The following is an 18,127-nucleotide window of genomic DNA, read 5'->3' on the forward strand; positions in this document are numbered from 1 at the left end:
TAGATGACTGCAGTGGAGCCACGTCTTCTTGCCTGTCACCTTTGCTGCCGTGTTGGTCATTAGCAGTACTCGTCTTGGACCCAACCACCTTGGTTGCAGAGCATTTATTCCTGACTAGTTCAGAACATAAACGAAATCCCCAGGTTGTAGGTCGGGCAGTGGTAGTTATGGTGGATCAGAAAACACCTTACAGAGGATTCAAAACTGACATAGCTTGAGCGAATCTCTTCACTTGTTCAATAACAGTTTCATCATTACAGGCAAATAATGCCATAGAGAGTTCAGCAGCAGGTAATGGCAAACGGCGCCCCATAAGGATCTCAAATGGTGATGAAGCCAGTCTTCCATCGGCAGCCCTTACGTTTAGCAGTACATGAGGTAGGGCTTGTATCAAAGTTAGACCAGTCTCTGCATGCACTTTGACCAACTTTACCTTAATGTACATGTTCAGTCTCTCTGTTTTGCCTGAATTCTAAGGCCTCCTTGGGCAGTGCAGTTTATGGTCAATATGTAAGACCTCACACAAAAGCTGTAGAAACGTATTATCAAAGTGAGGACCCCTGTCTCTATTTATTTCTTGACAAAAGCCACACCTCAGCACAATGTGTCTCACTAGGATGCACACTACTGTTTTTTGCATCATCACTAGCACGGGAGACCACTTCTGGCCATTCAGACCTTCCAGGCCATACATCAGTTATGAGCAATACGCATTGCATTTTGTTTGGATAAAATTAATTTGTAACACATTAAAAGGGCCAGGAGGGGCTGGTGCCGCACCTAAGCTCATCTTTATGGGTTTGCCAGGTTTGTAAGAAGTACACACATGACACCTTTTGACAAGTTGTTTACACCTTTCTAATATTCCTGTCGCCCACCAAAATCTCTTCAAGTATCTACTCTTGTGTCTCCACCCTAAATGACCCAGACAATGAATGAGCCTGATCAGATAACATTGCAGTATTTCAGAGGCAACAGGCAAGGAGGATGGTGAAACTATCCAATACCCACTATCACTTTTAGTATAGAGAGAGGGAGAGGAGTTCAGTATTTTAACATCTTTGTCTGAAATAAACCTAGACTGACATTCACATGTTGGGTCATCTACTGGCTCCCCAGGAAAGCAAGGCAACTAGAGCATCATTTTGGAAAGTTCTGATTGAATGGTCACCTGATATGCGGCAGCCTTTGCTGCTTGGTCAGCATTATTATTTCCTTGTGTCACAGTTGAAGCATCAGTCTGATGTCTGCGGAAGGGAAACAACAGCCATCGCCAAGGGCAATTGCAGGGCATCCAGCAGGGCAATAATATATGGGGCATTCTTTAAAGGCATGCCTGCTGTAGTCATGACAAGCACCAAATCCATATGATGAATCTGTATATCTGTGACCAATTTGGTGAATGCAATGTTAAATGCAGCCGTCAAAGCACATAGCTCACCCATCTGCGCAAATACACCAGGCTTAATGGGGTAGGACAAACAAACCCTAAAAGAGTCTGTAGCAACAAATTGAACAACAGAAAAAGCATAGGCATGTTGACCAGTGGGTAAAACCGGGGAACTGCCATCCACAAAAAGCACCATCCCAGTAGGGAGGGGTAATTTATGTAGGTGCAAACAAGGGGCAATCATTTCTTCAATTACCACAGGGCAATCATGGATGGGCATAGAATCAGTGACTGGGGGCAATGTGGATCATTTCAAAGCAGGGGATCAATCCAGAGTGACGCTTTCACTGTTTAACAATACATCCTCACATTTCAAGCACCTAGAAGAAATCAAATGCTGTGTGCGAGCCCTTGTAAGGAGTACATGTACTGCAGTTGGCACCATGAGAGTTACAAGGTATCCCAATCTAAAATCAGAACTCTCTTTCAGCAATAACACTGAAACCACCACAGATCTGAGACGGGGGAAGAGCCCTTTCAGTGACATCCAATAGTCCACTCAAGTATGCTATGGGCCCGCCTCAATTGTACTCCATGGGGCTGAATCACAATCCCAGATGCCACCCCCTCCTTTTTAGGACAATGCAAGATGAAGAGGAGCTCATAATCTGCCAAACCCGAAGAGGGACCCCACAAGAGTGGATCTTTTAACTGTTGAAAAGCAGATAAAAAGTTGGTTGGGGAAATAGGGTCATTCTCAAAGTACACCCCTAAGAGCAGAAGTGAGCGCCACTGCTAGTTCTGTGCATGAGGGAATCCAATTTTGGCATTAATTAAACAAGCCCAACATGGAACGGAAATCACATAAAGTTGCAGTGATTATAATAGAGGCAACTGCACCCCTTCTATTAGGAGTTAAAAGTTGTTAGCCAGCCCCTATTTCCTGTCACAGTTATGTAACTTGCAGCGACACAAACTGAATCTTAGATCTCTTCACCTTGAGCACTTTAGAAGCATGCCGTAATGTCAGGGTGTCAGTGCGGTACATTTCTTCAGCGAGAGAATCAATATGCAAATCATCAACATACATCAGGAACATTGTCTGGGGTGATAAACAAGATAATCAACTGCTTGGTGCAACAGATGTGAAAATTGGGTTGGTGAACATACAAAACCCTGGGCTTACAAGATCCAAAACAATTGTATCCCTTTGAAACAAAATGAAAACAAATATTGTGACTCCTCATGCACCAGGATTGTGGGATAAGCATGAGCCAAGTCAATTACAGAAAAATGACAGCAGCTGGGAGAGTGCATCTAGGACTATGCGAGGATTTGTGGGCACTGCTGCCAATGGCTGCACAATGTTATTAATGGCACGTAGGTTGTGCATTAATGTGACCTGTATCGAGTGGTCCTAAAATCAGAGTATTGCATGGTGAGCGGCATTGGCCCACTCATAGCCATTTATGATAGGTACCAAAGCATTTATTTTTTCAGGCTTTAAAGGATATAGGCGAGCACTAGGCTTCAGTGCTATATCAACAGGATGCACCCATCAAAGTCCACCCACATCAAAATCAGACAATGTGCAAAGAGAAGTGAACTAGTGTGCAAGATCAGCAGAAATATCTTCCGGGGGAGTTTCCGGTAACATCAATCGAATTGTGGCAGGTGTATCGAGAAAACAGTTCAATTGTGTGCATTTCAACGTGACACCAAACCTAGACAAGTAATTTAAAGGGAGCAGTTGGCCTAATTAAAAATGGATACTGATATGTTAATGATCCTAACGATACTGTAAAAGGGGTTGTAACAGATAGATATATTGTATTACTTTCTTACCCTTGTAGGAAACCTGAGGGTATCCTCGCAGGTAGTCCCCACGTTCCTCTATTCAGGTGGCAAGGGGAGGGCCATCGCTTTTGGATCTGAACTCGGGAGATGGACAAGCGAGGGAGGATCACCCGGACAGGGGAGACCAGGCCCACACAACCAGAAGGGACTGCTTGACAATGTGCTGCTGCCTGGGTGAGTCTCGTGACAGTAAGAGAGAGAGACTCAGGAGCATGCGGCTGACTGAAGCGAAGCGGGCGAAAGGAATGCATAAAGTGCAACGGAGCGGAACAGGAAAGAAATGAAAGGAACTAGTAAAGCAAAATAGAATGAAAGAAGAGTGACAAGATCAAGAGAAAGTATGAGAAAGCAAGAAAAGCAGAACACGCAAGCAGCGCAAAGTGAAAGAACTGTAATAAAGAGGGCGCGAAGGACCCGAAATGAGAGAGAAGACAGCAAGCGACCTGGCAGAGTGGAACGTGTGCAAGTGTACACGGGAAAGCAAGAAGGAAGATGCCAATGGGCACGGAAAGGTAAAGCAAGTGCAACTGTGCACGATAAAGCAAGAAGGAAGATGCCAGTAGGTACGGGAAGGTAGAGTGCAAGTGTGCACTGGAATCTGGAGAAAGTGCCAGGGGCACAAGACGGACGAGGAAGGTGCAAGTGTGCACGGAGGAAGTTAACAAAGGTGCCAGTGGGCACAAGAAGGAGAGAAAGGTGCACATTTGCGGGAGAAGGAAAGAAAGCTGCCAGCGGGCACAAGAAAGAAGTCCAGAAAACAGGGGAACCAGAAAGGGGGTGCAGAAAGCCCTGAAAGACCAAAATGAGGCTTACTGCTGGTTAAACTCTACAGTCAGGGTTTGCAAGGTGAATTCTGAGTGACTGGGAAAAACTGATTTTGCAGGATTTAGAGGCAGAAGGAAAGGTAATGATTAGCCGTGACATTCAGTAGATGGTTAGCCAACAGGCCGGCCTGGGGTTTTTATGGCTTGGTAGTATCGCAGGAGGAAGATGCAATCTTTTAAGTGCATTGGAGCTTGTTATTTATTGTTCAGGGGGAACCGGCCATTTGCTTTTTGACCAGCAATAAACCTTTGGTGAAAGGATGCCTGAGGCCAGAGTTGATTGATACTTCATGGGTTTTGATTGTTTTCTCAGGATGTTACCTGAGGCCATGCATGTTGAATTGGTAGTCGTTTAGATTAGTGTTCCGAAGATGCCAGCAAGTCGGGTGGGTGACATGGTTTTCACCAGTTCAAAGGGAACCTGTTTATTCTTCCCCTCCTCATATTGTTTGAAGTGCTCTTGCCAACCATGTGCAATTATGTCCAGGGTTAGGAGGTTTCAGGCCAGCTGGGACTTGTAATGAATTATGTTTGTCTGTGATTGTGTAACTATGTGATGATGTCATGATCTACCACAGACAAATCCTAAAAGGGGGTGTGTTTTACACATGAGCTCAATATGGTAGTTAAAAGAATTGTGACCAATGAGAACGGGGGATTTGGAGAAAGATTGGATTTCCTTTGTAGAGATTTTGACCCATCATGTGTGTGGGGTGGTTTGCATTAAAATATATGTGAGTGTTTTAACTGTTGCAAAAATGTATATAATGTGTCCTGGGCAATTGTACAATAAACTTGCTTTACATACAAAAGTGCACTTGCTTCTTAAGTGGCGGGCCTGCTTTGGTGATTGGAAGCCCATCCCCACAGGAGAAACCTGCAAATCACTCCAGTGCACTCATTTCTAATAAGGAGTTATTAAAGCAGACCGCAGTGGCATAAGTATGAAATCAAACATGGGTGTACATTTGCTCAAAGTCTCTATCATTGCAGAAGGTACAGCCTCCAAATACATCGATACGTTACAACAGGTTGTGAAGGAATGTGCATGTACATCGGAATCTTTAATGTCTGCCCAGCACTTCAGCCTTGTACCAGGTCGTTCCATGCTCCAGCTTAACATTGTGAACATAAACATTTCCTTTTGTGGAATGGGCTCACATTCTCAAGACTCACAGATTCAGGAATAGGTTGCACAGATAAAAAAAAGTAAATATAGGCCTTCTTCGCACACAGCAAATTCCTCAGACAACAAGGAATAACAGCTAAAGCCTTTTTAATTCATCAAGTAAAATACAGATTTCTTTGCACCTAAGTCAGTTTAATCACTGAAATGCAATTCTGCACACAAAATGGCTGTACATTGGTCCTCTAAGTTGTGACCAGAACTCATCAAACCTTACATTGGAATAGTCGATCTGGTGGTCACATTTTCTTTTTGTATGGGCAGGATTAAGGACACACTCCTCAAATGGAAAAATCTTCTGCTATCATTCTTCTGGAGGACCTCACTTTAAAAAATTGGGATATTCCCTATTTCTCAATATACCGCTTATGCTACCCCAGTCCTTCTTTAAAATGCTGAAAGGTATTCTCACAGGCTTTATCTGGTGGGGCAGGAAGGCGAGGGTCAGCTGGTACAAACGGTCTGCTCCCCTCATTAGGAGAGACCTCACTTTGCCAGATTATGAGTTTTACTACCTGGCAGTTCAGCCGCACTTTCTATTGCACTGGTATTTGCTGTTTCCAGACCGATCATGTGTGCAGATCGAGAGGGCCATAGCTGCCGCGGCGCTACTTTGGTCTGTAATTCTTAGGGGAACATCAAAGAAGGGCTGGTGAAATTAATATGATGGTGGCAACATGTGCTGCTTGGTCTTGTATTGTGACCAAACTAGATACAGGATAGATTTATTCAGCATTGCTTCCTATTGTTCACATCCCTGTAATCGCTCTCACTAGTGAGAGATTGTAGACACCTTGCGTACAGAGGTTGGGAATAGCCACATTCTCAGACCTGTTTCTGGACAATCACTTTTTAACCTTGGACCAATTTAAGACACTGGGTGGGTCAACTCAGTTGGAGGTGTTCCTATAGTTTAGGCTACTCGCCACGTTTAAAGGGATCTTTGACATGTTCCCGGTTCAGCCATAAACCTTCCCAGTACTGCCTGATGCCATTAAGTTGAAGGGCGAAGGGCGTCTGACTTGCTGATTATATGCTACAATCACTGGTGGGGGGGGGGGTTAACGTGCTGGAGTTGCCGCTAGCTTTTGGAGCGGTCTTTGGAGCAGTCGTTCACGAACAAGGTATGTCAGTATTGTTGTGCACAAACTAAATTGGTCTCCTTCAACAGTCGCAACAAGCTGATTCATTTAAAATGTTTACATCAGATCTACTATACTCCCATTCAGCTACATAGATATTATTAGTGGGGGGAGACCTTTCATCAAACATTTCAGTTGACAGGTGCCCCGCCCCTTTTCCTTGCCCCAAACGCCTATAAATGTGATTAAACTCCAAAAAACATAATTGCCCCCAACATTTTTTATATACATTTGATGTAAAATTGATAAGAACCCCAGTAGTTTTATATACATGTGATAAGAATCAATAATAATTTGTATAAAAATCTGATAACCCCCAAAAATACATTTTACATACATTTGATATAAAATGGAAAAGAACGCTGCTGTAAAGATTATGTAATGAACCCCTGTACATTTGATTGCACCCACACAAATAAATCATAAATAAAGCAATGGAGGGAGGGGTAAATAGCAGCAGATTATCAGGTTTAAATTTTATATAAAACTGATAAGAACACCGATGTAGAGTATAAATGGTGGTGTACTTGAACCCCTATAAAGTTAAATGCACCATGAAGAAAAAAACGTAGATAAAGTAATGGGGGGAGGTGTTAAGTAGCTGCAGAATATTAGGTTTTGCATTTTATATAAAATTAATGAGAACCGTGATGCAGGGTATAGATAAAGATGTAGCTGAACCCCTACAAATTTGAGCTTGCTTTAAACAACTCTCACCATCAAACCTTATACGCAAAGTGCCTTTCTCATGTCTATCCAAAATCCGAAACTGTTGGCTTTGTCAATGCTTGTTCTTTAATAAATTGCACCATCATTTTAACACTGACTATACATTTGTGCTTGCTTTAATGAACCCTCAACATCAAACTTTATATGTAAAGTGCCTTTCCCATGCCTACACAAAAGCCTGCACTGCTGGCCTTGTCAATACTTGTTCTTTAATGAATTGCACTATCATTTTAACACTGACTATACATTCGAGCTTGCTTTAATCAACCATCAACATCAAGCTTTATATGTAAAGTGCCTTTCCCATGCCTACACAAAAGCCTGCACTGCTGGCTTTGTCAATACTTGTTCTTTAATGAATTGCACTATCATTTTAACAATGAGATCTTGAACCAAGTTTGCACTGAGTCCATGCCACTCATATCTTTAAATTAAATGCTTTGCATTTATACACATTGAGATCAGTTAAGAAATGTTTAAAATTGCACACAAATTACAAACTGTCTTACAGCTTACCATATCTAAGGACATCCGAGAAGAAGGCTGATGCACACCTGTGTGTGGCCATGTCTTCAGGGTGCTCCTGGATTATTGCAGGGTAAAAGATTTTGGGGTTTCGTTGGTTGCACGACGCTGCTTGTAAATTATTGGATCCTTGTGAAGCAACAGCAACCTTTGTTTTGACTCAGGATTCAAATGATCAAATCCTGTAATAATAAGATCTCTGACGTTGTGTTGCCTCTGCATGATGAACTGGAAGCTCAGTTTTATGCTTCTAAATTGGAGAAAAGGCTACACCAGGCTTTACTATGGAGACGATTGAAGAGGCCTGACAAAATGATAGTCCTGGCTCTGGGAATTTGGAAAGGTGCCCTCCCGTGGATAACAATGCTAGATCCTTTAAAAGAAGTCGAAGTGTACCTCTGATGCCTCTTGGATATATATTAGTAGTGTGGACACTGCATCAGAATGGTTTTCTTGTTGCACCAGATCAGCGGGCCCATGTTATGGGGACTGATCTGCATCCTGGGCATGTTTCAGCAAGAGGGCTTGGAGTTGTGGCCTCCCAGCCAACTGGCTAGAGGGCCGAGGGTCACGACGACTGGTTTGTATCGTGGGAATGCTACAGGGCATGGGCTTGCTTCATCACAGGGCCATGGAGTTGAGGCCCAGCCAGCGTCACAGGATATTTGGATGACCAGCGCAGTACCTTTAAATGACCAAACCTCTTTTGAAGGTCCGGGAATGGGCCCGCTTGTAATACCTGCACCAGCATACATGCTGGCAAGTGGTTTGGGCTTGAAACGACCCTTCCAGAGCATTAAACAGCCCCAGGTAAGAGTGGAGTTGAAGAATGAGCTGCAGTGTGCAGACATAAATGCCAGATCTCACAAGAGGCAAAAGCTACAACACCCGGTACAAAACCAACATGTTATTGAAATGCGAGCAATGTCTAGACTGGCGCGTTTGAACCTTAAAAGAAACAAAAATTTGCCTGGTAGTAGGAGGGGGTGGGAGGAATTTGCTTCTATTATTTATACCGATGTACCAGGGGCTTCAAGCTGTGGTAATTAGCGACGATTATGATGTTGCAATAGCATGTAACATCTTGATGGCTAAAACACAATCTACACTGTTAGCTAATAGGGGAAAATGTAACAGGTGTTAGTTGTAAATCTGAAAATAATATAGCTAGCTGTCAAGACCAGATTGCAAATACTGTTAATGTTCCACTGCACCCATCCGACTACATCAACACATCCCAGAGTGATCCAGCGCTAGTACATATAGGGTATCTTCAACAGTGTGAACCTAACCCCCCTCAGTAGGAATACATCAGCCCATGGGAGGATGAGGACAAGGTTTGTGATAGGCATAGTAACGAGACTATGCAGCTTGATAACATAGATGCAGCGCTGGATGCGCTGAGGGCTGATGAGTTAGAACACGTTATTCATCTGTCCACTCAGGAGCTTTGAGACTCGGTGTACAAGCACTGCAACATTCCCCCTGAAAAATGTCCTGACGACAAGTGTGCAAGGGTACATAATGATCCTGCTGTTGCTATCGGAATGAAATGTCATGCTATTCCAGATTATGTGTGTGATACCCACAGGATGCCCTGAGTGACATTGAAGATGGTGGGGGCATTTTTTTAACCGTGATAAACAACACCAATGCATGCATTGCTCAGGATGGTGAAACTGAGAAAGGAAGTGTTAATGGTGCGGCTGGCGTGTGTGTTATAGTCAGGCTGCCCCGGCTGACATTCAAGATGGTGGGGCTGTCAGTATTATAATTATAATTGTTCTTTTTTAATACCAGAGATTGGTTTCTAAGCTCAGGATTGGGATCCAAACCTGTGTTGCGCTGCATTGTCTTGCTTCTAAGACAAATGCATTGCCCCTGAGCTATCCTCCCCACCATTTATTAATGACACACCTACATGCATTGATCAGGCTATTGATATGCTAAAGGACCCGCTAACATTCAGTACAACCCTGATGCTAGTATCATTACTATAGATGACAGCGCAGATGTATGCGGCTATACATCTGTCATATGTGTGGTCACAAGTACAGTTCGAAGCCCCCAAACCTAAGCGCGAAAGAACACAAAACCCCAATAGAGTGCAAAAACCTAAAACTTCAGTGCACAAGAACAGAAAGAAACAGGCAGACAACTCCAATTTAAAACAGGGCTATAAAAAAATGTTAGGACTGGTAAAAACTTTAAAGCCCTATTATAAAAGTAAACTGGGGGACGCTCTTTATTAAGGGTTCTTTTAAATATGTGGAGCAGGTATTTTCTACATTAATAAAAGAGTTGGCTGATGGCGCTACATCCTTATCAGCAGGTTTTGGGCGACAGTCACGCGTAACCAGACCGACTATCCTGATAGCGCGCTAGATGATGCTCAAGATGTGGAGCATAATATACTAGCGGCCGTGTGGTCCTGTCGGTCGGAAAAGCATAACACTGCTTCTGTCCCACCAACACCCATTGAAAGTCATGATGTAGCGATAGCTAGTTCTAGTACAGTCCTCACCCTGCCAATACCCACCCAAGAAATATTACAATCACCGGATATAACAGGAGCTAGCGATAGCACATGCTCATGACTAGTAAGTTGCACACACTATAAAACCAAATGCCCCATTACAAAACAGAGGCATCTTTTAAATAGACAGTAAACCACTAAAGCACAATCTCGTTTAACTAGCCCCCGCTGTAACAGGAAGGATCCAACGTGTGAAGTTGAAAACAGGCGCTGTTACAGCGGTGCCGGACCACCCTGTCAAAGGTATCGTATCTTGCTTTCAAAGTTCAATCACTCCTCTATTGTTCAATTTTATTTGCGTCGGTTGTCACATGTGTTTCATACACTGTCCGCTTCAGTGCTCATGATACAATGTTGCTGCTTGCAACCTTGGCTTCAACACAGACTGACCTGTTATCGGCCTCCCCAACTCACTTGTGCTGCTTTGTTGTGGCATCCAAGGACAGTACCACGGCAGCAGGCGATTCTCCCTGCCTTGATTATCAACGCGGGAGGGCCCCAGGTACCTCTGACACACAATGCGCACTTCCCTCCTCGCGATCCACTTCTGTTTTGCCATCTTTCTCCTTGTGTTAAACTGCCATCTTGGGACTGCTGTTTCCTCGTGTGCTTTGCCTCGCTCCGAGTGTGCTCTCCTGCTCTGACTTTTATCTGTGTGGGGAAATGTAATGGAAGTCAGGTGTGCATGATGGTCAGTAATTGCCTGACCCTGCCTGACCATTGTATTAGGACATGTTAGGTATACGGCTCGGATGTTAGTCCATTTTCTGTTATAGTGAGCTGTCCGTGAGAAAATGTTTGTGTTGTGAAGGGGGAGTTGGAGTTACTAAGTGGGGTAAAGTTGTTACAGGGAAGGGGATACTGCGTCTCGCCATCCAGTGTCCCACTCCCACTCCCCGAAGACCCCTCACCCAGGTGATCCTCCTGTACTGGTTCATCCCCAGGACTGGATCCAAAAGCGATGGCCGTGTCCTGGCCACCTTGATGACAGATCCCTGGGGGCTAGTAGGTGAGGCACCTTCAGGTTTCTCACACAAAGAATTAAAAGCACATGAAGAGCTGGGTATTCGGATGAACAACCCTGTAGGGTTTGGACAGGTGCCTCTCTTTGAGGGGTATTTCAATAGACCCATCAAAATACTGTACTTCAACCATGGTATTGTGGTGCTATGTCTCTCTAATGGATAAAACAGCCAGAAACAAGTTTGTTGTTTTGCACCACAATTACCATTTCTACGGTTTAAGCCACCTACAAAACGTCCTGGAGGCTAAAAACCTCTGTACGCATTGTCAGCATATTTTCAAGAACAAAAATAAACACAGCTGTCAGAATCATTTTCGCTTGTGAGGAGTGTGTGACAAATCTCAGGATGTCGTCACTGCTTCCATGGGGGAAGGCCCTTCTCATGAGGCCAGGGCTGTGAGGCTGCTACTAGATAGTCCCCCTGGGGGTGGTACTCAGTGGGAGGATCTCATGGGGAAGGAAACCCCCTATGGGACCAGCGACGACTATTCAGCGAGAACACTGTATGCCATCCATACATTACCCCCTTCCTCACCCACTTACCCTACCCAGACTCCATCTATCCCAGACACCTCCAAATGTCTCTGTAGGGTAGAAATTATCCCTCCCTCTGGAAATACTGAGAAATACTGAGACAAGGAAAAGTATGGTTTACTCATAGAGAATACTCTCCTCAGAAACTGGGGCGAAGAGGAACACTGACAACCCAGTAGAGAGTGAGAGCATAACTACTGAGAGGAAGAGGCACAGAGAAATGTGGAGTGCACCGCAGAACCAAGGTGAGCAGACTAGACAACCTGGAACAACCAACTCCATGCATACTATAAAAATGCAAGAAGGACTTTGTTTTTTGTCTAATCCTTCCTTGAGGAGCCATGAAGGTGTGAGAAGCACAGCGACTGACTGAGATGCACAGAGCGGAGCAGGAGGGACCAGAGCTGATCGAGAGAGTGGCTCCTGGTGCTAGGGAGGTCAGCAGCACACAGAAAAGGAGAACCGCGCAACCAGGGTGACTGCAGCCAGACTGCCGTTCCACAGAGGTCCCCACCAGCCCCAGCAGTATCGTGGCTGCTTTGAGATGCCATGGAGAGGCCTGGCTCCCACCGACCACGAAACAAGGTACAGGGAGGGCAAAGGAGACTATGGGGAATTAAGAAGGTTGTATACAATAGAAGGGAGCGAGCAAGAGTGCCCACATGTGGTCTGGGACCCACGATTGAGAAATCAGTGAAAAGGGGTCTAGGACACATGACTGAGAAGTCAGAGAAAAGGGGTCTGGGACTCATGATCAAGAAGCCAGTGTAAAAGGGATGGGGAACCACAACTGAGAAACCAAAGTGAAGCGGTCTGGGACCCACAACTGAAGAAGCAATATACATGGGGTTGGGGACCCAAAATAGTCCCTGGCAGGGGAGCACACCAGGGCTATCTATTGAACTATAGGTCCATTAAGAATGAATGAAGAACCCAAAGCAGTCCCTGGCAGGAGCTTACACCTAGGCTGTCCGTGGGATGGTGAGAGAGAACATGAGAAAGGGAGTCATACCCCCTGGTGTGTTTGTGAACATTGTGAAAAACCAAGAGAAAGGAGACATTGGGCCTCATTACGAGTTTGGCGCAAAGGGATACCGGGCACCGGTAAGGACACCGGTGCCGGTAATCCTTTGCGCCCTATTCTGAGTTCCCTTAGCGGGTCCCTTCCTTAACACCTGGTTTTACCAGGCGTTAAGTACGGGACTGTTAAGGGACTTTAGAGCTAATAACGGTACCGTTATTAGCTCCTTCCCCCTTCCCATTGAGCCCTATGGGGGCTCAAATGGGAATGGGGAATGGCTTTTTCAAGGGGGATTTACCGGTCCCGCAAAGGTGGGAATAGACCGGTAAGTCCCCATTGAACGAGGGCGGACTTGGTGCCGGTATTGGAGGAAGTCATGGCGCTAATAGCGCCATGATTACCTCCAAACTCGGAATGAGGCCAATTCTCTTGGCAGTGCAAGGAGCTAAGAGAGATCCAATGGAACAGAGTCATACCTCCTGGTGTGTTGTCGAACATTGTGAAAGCCAAGAGAAGGGAGACATTCTTGTGGCATTGCAAGTAACCTGGAGAAAACCAGGAAAGCCACAAGAAGAGAGGCATTATCATGGCAGTACAGGGAGCCAGGAGAGTACCAAGGAAAGAGAGTAATTTGCCCTCGTATAGTTGTGAACATTGTGAACACTTTGTGAAAAACCAAGAGAAGGGAGCCATTCTCTTAATGCCAGAACTTTTGAGTTGGAACTTGTCCAGAAGAAGGGAATCATTCTTCTGGACCAAGAACATATTAAACAACTTTAGTTTAGTTGTAAGCGTTGGAAATTGGTTCTTGACACATGACGGTGAACACTTTTTTGTTCTTGGGTATTATGATATTAGGAGGCCTGGCAGAAAAAAATCAGCCCAACTACATTTATGCACGACATGTAACAGGTGATCCAATTCTCAATTGAATTTGCAGACATAGCGTGGAATTGGGAAAAGTAAGTAAATCTATCTTCTGATAGAACTGATTGTCTTATGTTCTTATCAGGCCAACTAATTCTCGTACCGGCCCGATTTACATAAAGATTCCCCATGGGTTTACCTGCAGGATGCTTATTAGATATATTAATCGTATAGTGTAAGGCATCATGGTCTCTCCACAGGTTGGGCATAACTCTCATGTCTTTCACCCGGAGTGCCAGTCCCGGACAGACAAATATATAGTCCAATGTACTATGACTCTGACCATTCTTCCATATGTAATTACCTGGGCAGTCATTGATGGTTCTGCCATTGATCATCTCAAGTTCCCAGTATTAAAACAATTGCAGCCATCCTAATCCCTCACTGTCAATTTTAGTATGGAGCATATTACATTTAGCTTTCAGTTTGGGATTTATGGACTCCTCCCCCGCCCCCCCCTTCCAAACATATGACAGTTGAAATCTCCCACTACCATCACAGCACTATTATCAGGGTCTAGCAACCAAGATGCCAGTAGATTGTGTAGGGCTTCTTGAATTAGATCCCTCAACACAGCTCCCGGAGGGTTATACAGACTAACAAGTTGGAACCTTTCGTGGTTCCACCTGGGATCGTATTCCACTTCGACGGCAATCAAGTTATCGTCATACTTAGTAAAGACACGTCTTGAGAATACCGTATGGGCCACCCCTATGAGTAATCCCCCGTATGGTCTACCTCGCTCTCCCTTCTTAGCATACGACTGATATATTATATAGCCGTCTAAGATCATAGGCACAGTTGGCCAGGTCTCTTGAAGACAAATACACTTGTGATTAGCTATATATTGAACTGAGCCATAGGGATATAGTAAGTGGGAGAAATCCCTGCAGTTCCATAAGAAAATTGTGAGTCCTCATTGTTTAGTAAGACTTCAGGAAGCGAGTCCGCCAACCATTTCAAGACATTCTGAACATCTGTCAACTCTAGGCCAATTAGGGTCTTCTTCAATCAAATCGGCATCAATTCCCACATCGGCTGCCGTCATTTCCTCTTTATATGTCCTAAGCATTTGGGCCATAGATAAAAACTTACAATGAATGGCTGATACGTTTGGATTTGGCCCCTTCAGTGGCTCCACAAACTGGAAATCGTCCGATTTAAGCACTCTTAATTGAGAGACTGAATAGAGTCTAACCAGAAATTCCAACCGTGACAGCCACTTATGATCTTTGTATTGATATAAGTTCTTTTATTAAGCAGATATGATTACCCATTGTTTCACACTTGCTTTCCTCAGCAGACATAGGTGTATCCGCTGGATCTTTCTGCATTGATACTAGTCTGTGGGGCAGAGTAGGGGTAGGAGAATTGTTATGTTCCTTATTCTGAGAGTCTGGTGTAAAGATTTCAGGGATCTCCTCTAGGTATGAATCGTTTCCTTTGTCAGGGATCAGGCAACTAGTTAATCAGCCCTCTCCAGTGGCATTCCTTTTCCTGGACCTGGCGGCTCTTTCTTGGCTTTATTAGAGTGTGTTTCAGGTTGGCCAGGCTCTGCCAATGGTGAGGCCTCTACACTTGGCCTTTTACTCGTGAATGCCCTTTTTGTCATACAGCGCTGTTTCCGCGAATATAGTGCCTCTGCATTATCCACTGAGTTCGTATTGACATCCTGCTCCAAATGTATTTCTAAATCTTCAGCAATATGAATGGCTTCTGATAGATTACATTCAGCTTCTTCTTGCTCTTTGTTAGTTGGGGCATTAGCAGAGGCAATAGTGTTCGTGTTGGCCAGTATACGCCCAGACATTTTGAGTAAGATCTTTAAGGCAAATTGCAGGGACGCCACAGATGACTGTATCCCTGCTTTCTCTGTTGAACCTATAAATGTGTCTCCCGCTGCCTCAACTTCGCTTCCAGGAATACTTTCCATCATGTTTATGGCTAAATTCGGAAATGCTGACAATCTACAAGTATGCAGAGAAAGGTCTAAGGAGATCATTGAGCTAGGGCTCTTCATGGCAGTGCAGGTTGTTTCTCGATGGAATTGGTATCGCCAGCGTCATTCCCCTCTGTATATTCAGATAAAGTTCAAGTAAGGAGTTATTGTCAATGTTGTCGAAATTGGTCGAGTCCTGGGAATTGACTCCATTGCTTTCAGGCATTACAATTTCCTCCATTACGGTGGAGTTGGTTTCCGGCTGAGGGTTTAATGGAAAAAAAAATGTAATAACTCCTTGGTTAAATTGGTGGTACTTTTTTTGCTCACCTGTTAGGTTTCACTCTTGACAGTGTAGACTCCTCCAAAGTAACTTGCTGTGTTTTCGGTTGGCCCTTTTGTCTACGTAGGTTATACTTGGAGTTAGACCCCTTCTTGGCTGATGGCATTTTAGGAGTAAAAGGTACCCCTACTCAAATGCTACACAATACGTTCCACCATGTAGTGCTTTGGAGTCACTAGTTTGACAAGTGTTTCCACCGATAAATGAATATAGTGCCACTGCACTGTTAGGGCAATCTAGAGCTGTGCAATGTTTTCTATGATGACCAGGATCAAGGGCAATGTAGCCCACAGTCTCCCGGCCGTTCTTGAGTCACCCAAATGATTGCGTTAGTGGCAGGCTCGACCCTTTAGTGAAAAAGTCAATCGGAGATAAGGGCGGGTGAATGCGGGCTCACAGGCCGGCAGTTTATAATATTAGCTCTGGCTCTTAGAGTTAAACTCAGAGCATACCGCTCGCACCTTGGATCAATGCTCATGCTCTTCAAACAGCGAAATGCTGTTATTATAACCCCCACTCTCTCGTATATCGGTCTCCAACCACGTCACGCTGCCTGGCAATCTTCAGCGGCTCATAGCAGACTGTCCTCCCTGTTCGGAGTGTATATACAGCACAATGTCATGTAATACAGCCAAGCGACACTCAGCACAGGGGCTATTGCTGTTTATTTTGGGCTCGTAGTATGACAGTATTTTAACAAACTCTCCCTCTAGACAGTGTGCGGCCAGAGTTCCTCGATTAACAAATCTCACCGCATTTCACTCGTCGTTGTTCCCTCAGATGGGGACCAACTGTGCAGCTGTGTCCCGTGTCTCTGCACCTCAGCACCAAACAACAAAAAACAGCAGCCGCCCTTGACACCGCAGCCGGGCTTCACGCCACGAAGGTGACGAGGTCCATATCAAATACGCCTTTCCCAGACAGGTGTGACAGATCGCATGCACATTGATTCAGCACTGTTAAAGGCACAGTGCACTGAGTACACAAAGCCCTTTGTAATGGTCGTAATGATCGTATCAGGCACCAGGCAGTGTTTAGAACAAAGTGTCCCCAGCAAAAAACAGCAGCCGCCCTTGACACCGCAGCCGGGTTTCATCGCTAATCAAAACTATATAGGTCCGATTCCTGCACTCAATCAATATGGTGTTCAGTACATGATGCCTAGCGAGAAAGACCAGTTTGTGATGTGGTATAGGGCAAATGAACACAGCATGTTTGATTTTTGCCAGGAGTTAAGGGCCTATTGTAAAGAAGATGTCAACATTTTTTAAATATTATTATTATCATTATTATTATTATTATTATGGTAGTGAGCGTGAACCTAGCTTCAAGAAGCAACGGAGCACTTTACAGAGGTATATACCAACACAGATACATAACAGAGCGCTTTACGGAGGTGTACAACATTATAGATGCATAACAGAACACTTTTCAGTGGTAACAACAGAACAGATATACAGCTGGGGGTAGGATACAGGGGAGGATAGAGAAGGGCTACAGCTGAAAGAGGAAGGGCAGGGAAGAGTGGGCCGGGTGGTGTCTAGTGACTCAGGTGGTGCAAGGGGTGAAGTGATGGCCTAGGTTTTGAGGAGAGACACCTTGAAGAGGTTGGCCTTGAGTTCTTTTCTGAATTGTAGGAGTGTGGGGGCGAGTCTAATGCCGACAGGGTGGAGGTTCCATAGTCTTGGGGCGTAGGCAGAGAAGGCTTGTTTTCGGGTCCTTTTCTTTTTGCAGCAGCGTTTTTCAAGTCTGCACGTGTCTTGGCTTCTGGTGGTGTGCTGTTCACCGGAGATGCAGAGTTCCTCCGCGAGGTAACTCAGTGACTTGAGGCCTTATAGATGACACAGATAGAGGGAGATTCAGGGACGGGATCAATCATTCAAATGACCCATCAGGAAATACCTATGCAGGGTTGCCTCCATGTGTCATACGTTAAGCCTTTTAAAAGTATCATGCTGGCAAGTTGTTGTATGCCGGTCTGCAGACAACTGTACCCAAAGCCTGAAACAATCGCGCTTCTGCCCCAGGATTCATACCATGAGCATCAGAAATGTTATTCTACAGCAGCTATTCAGTGGCTCTTATACATAGCGGAAACCAAAAACATTGCCATACAACACGCCCTAACTGGCGTCAGTGAGAAACGCTAC

This window comes from Ambystoma mexicanum, chromosome 3p, assembly GCF_040938575.1.
Source record: "Ambystoma mexicanum isolate Mex_15411 chromosome 3p, UKY_AmexF1_1, whole genome shotgun sequence".
In the NCBI taxonomy this organism is placed as follows: Eukaryota; Metazoa; Chordata; class Amphibia; order Caudata; family Ambystomatidae; genus Ambystoma; species Ambystoma mexicanum.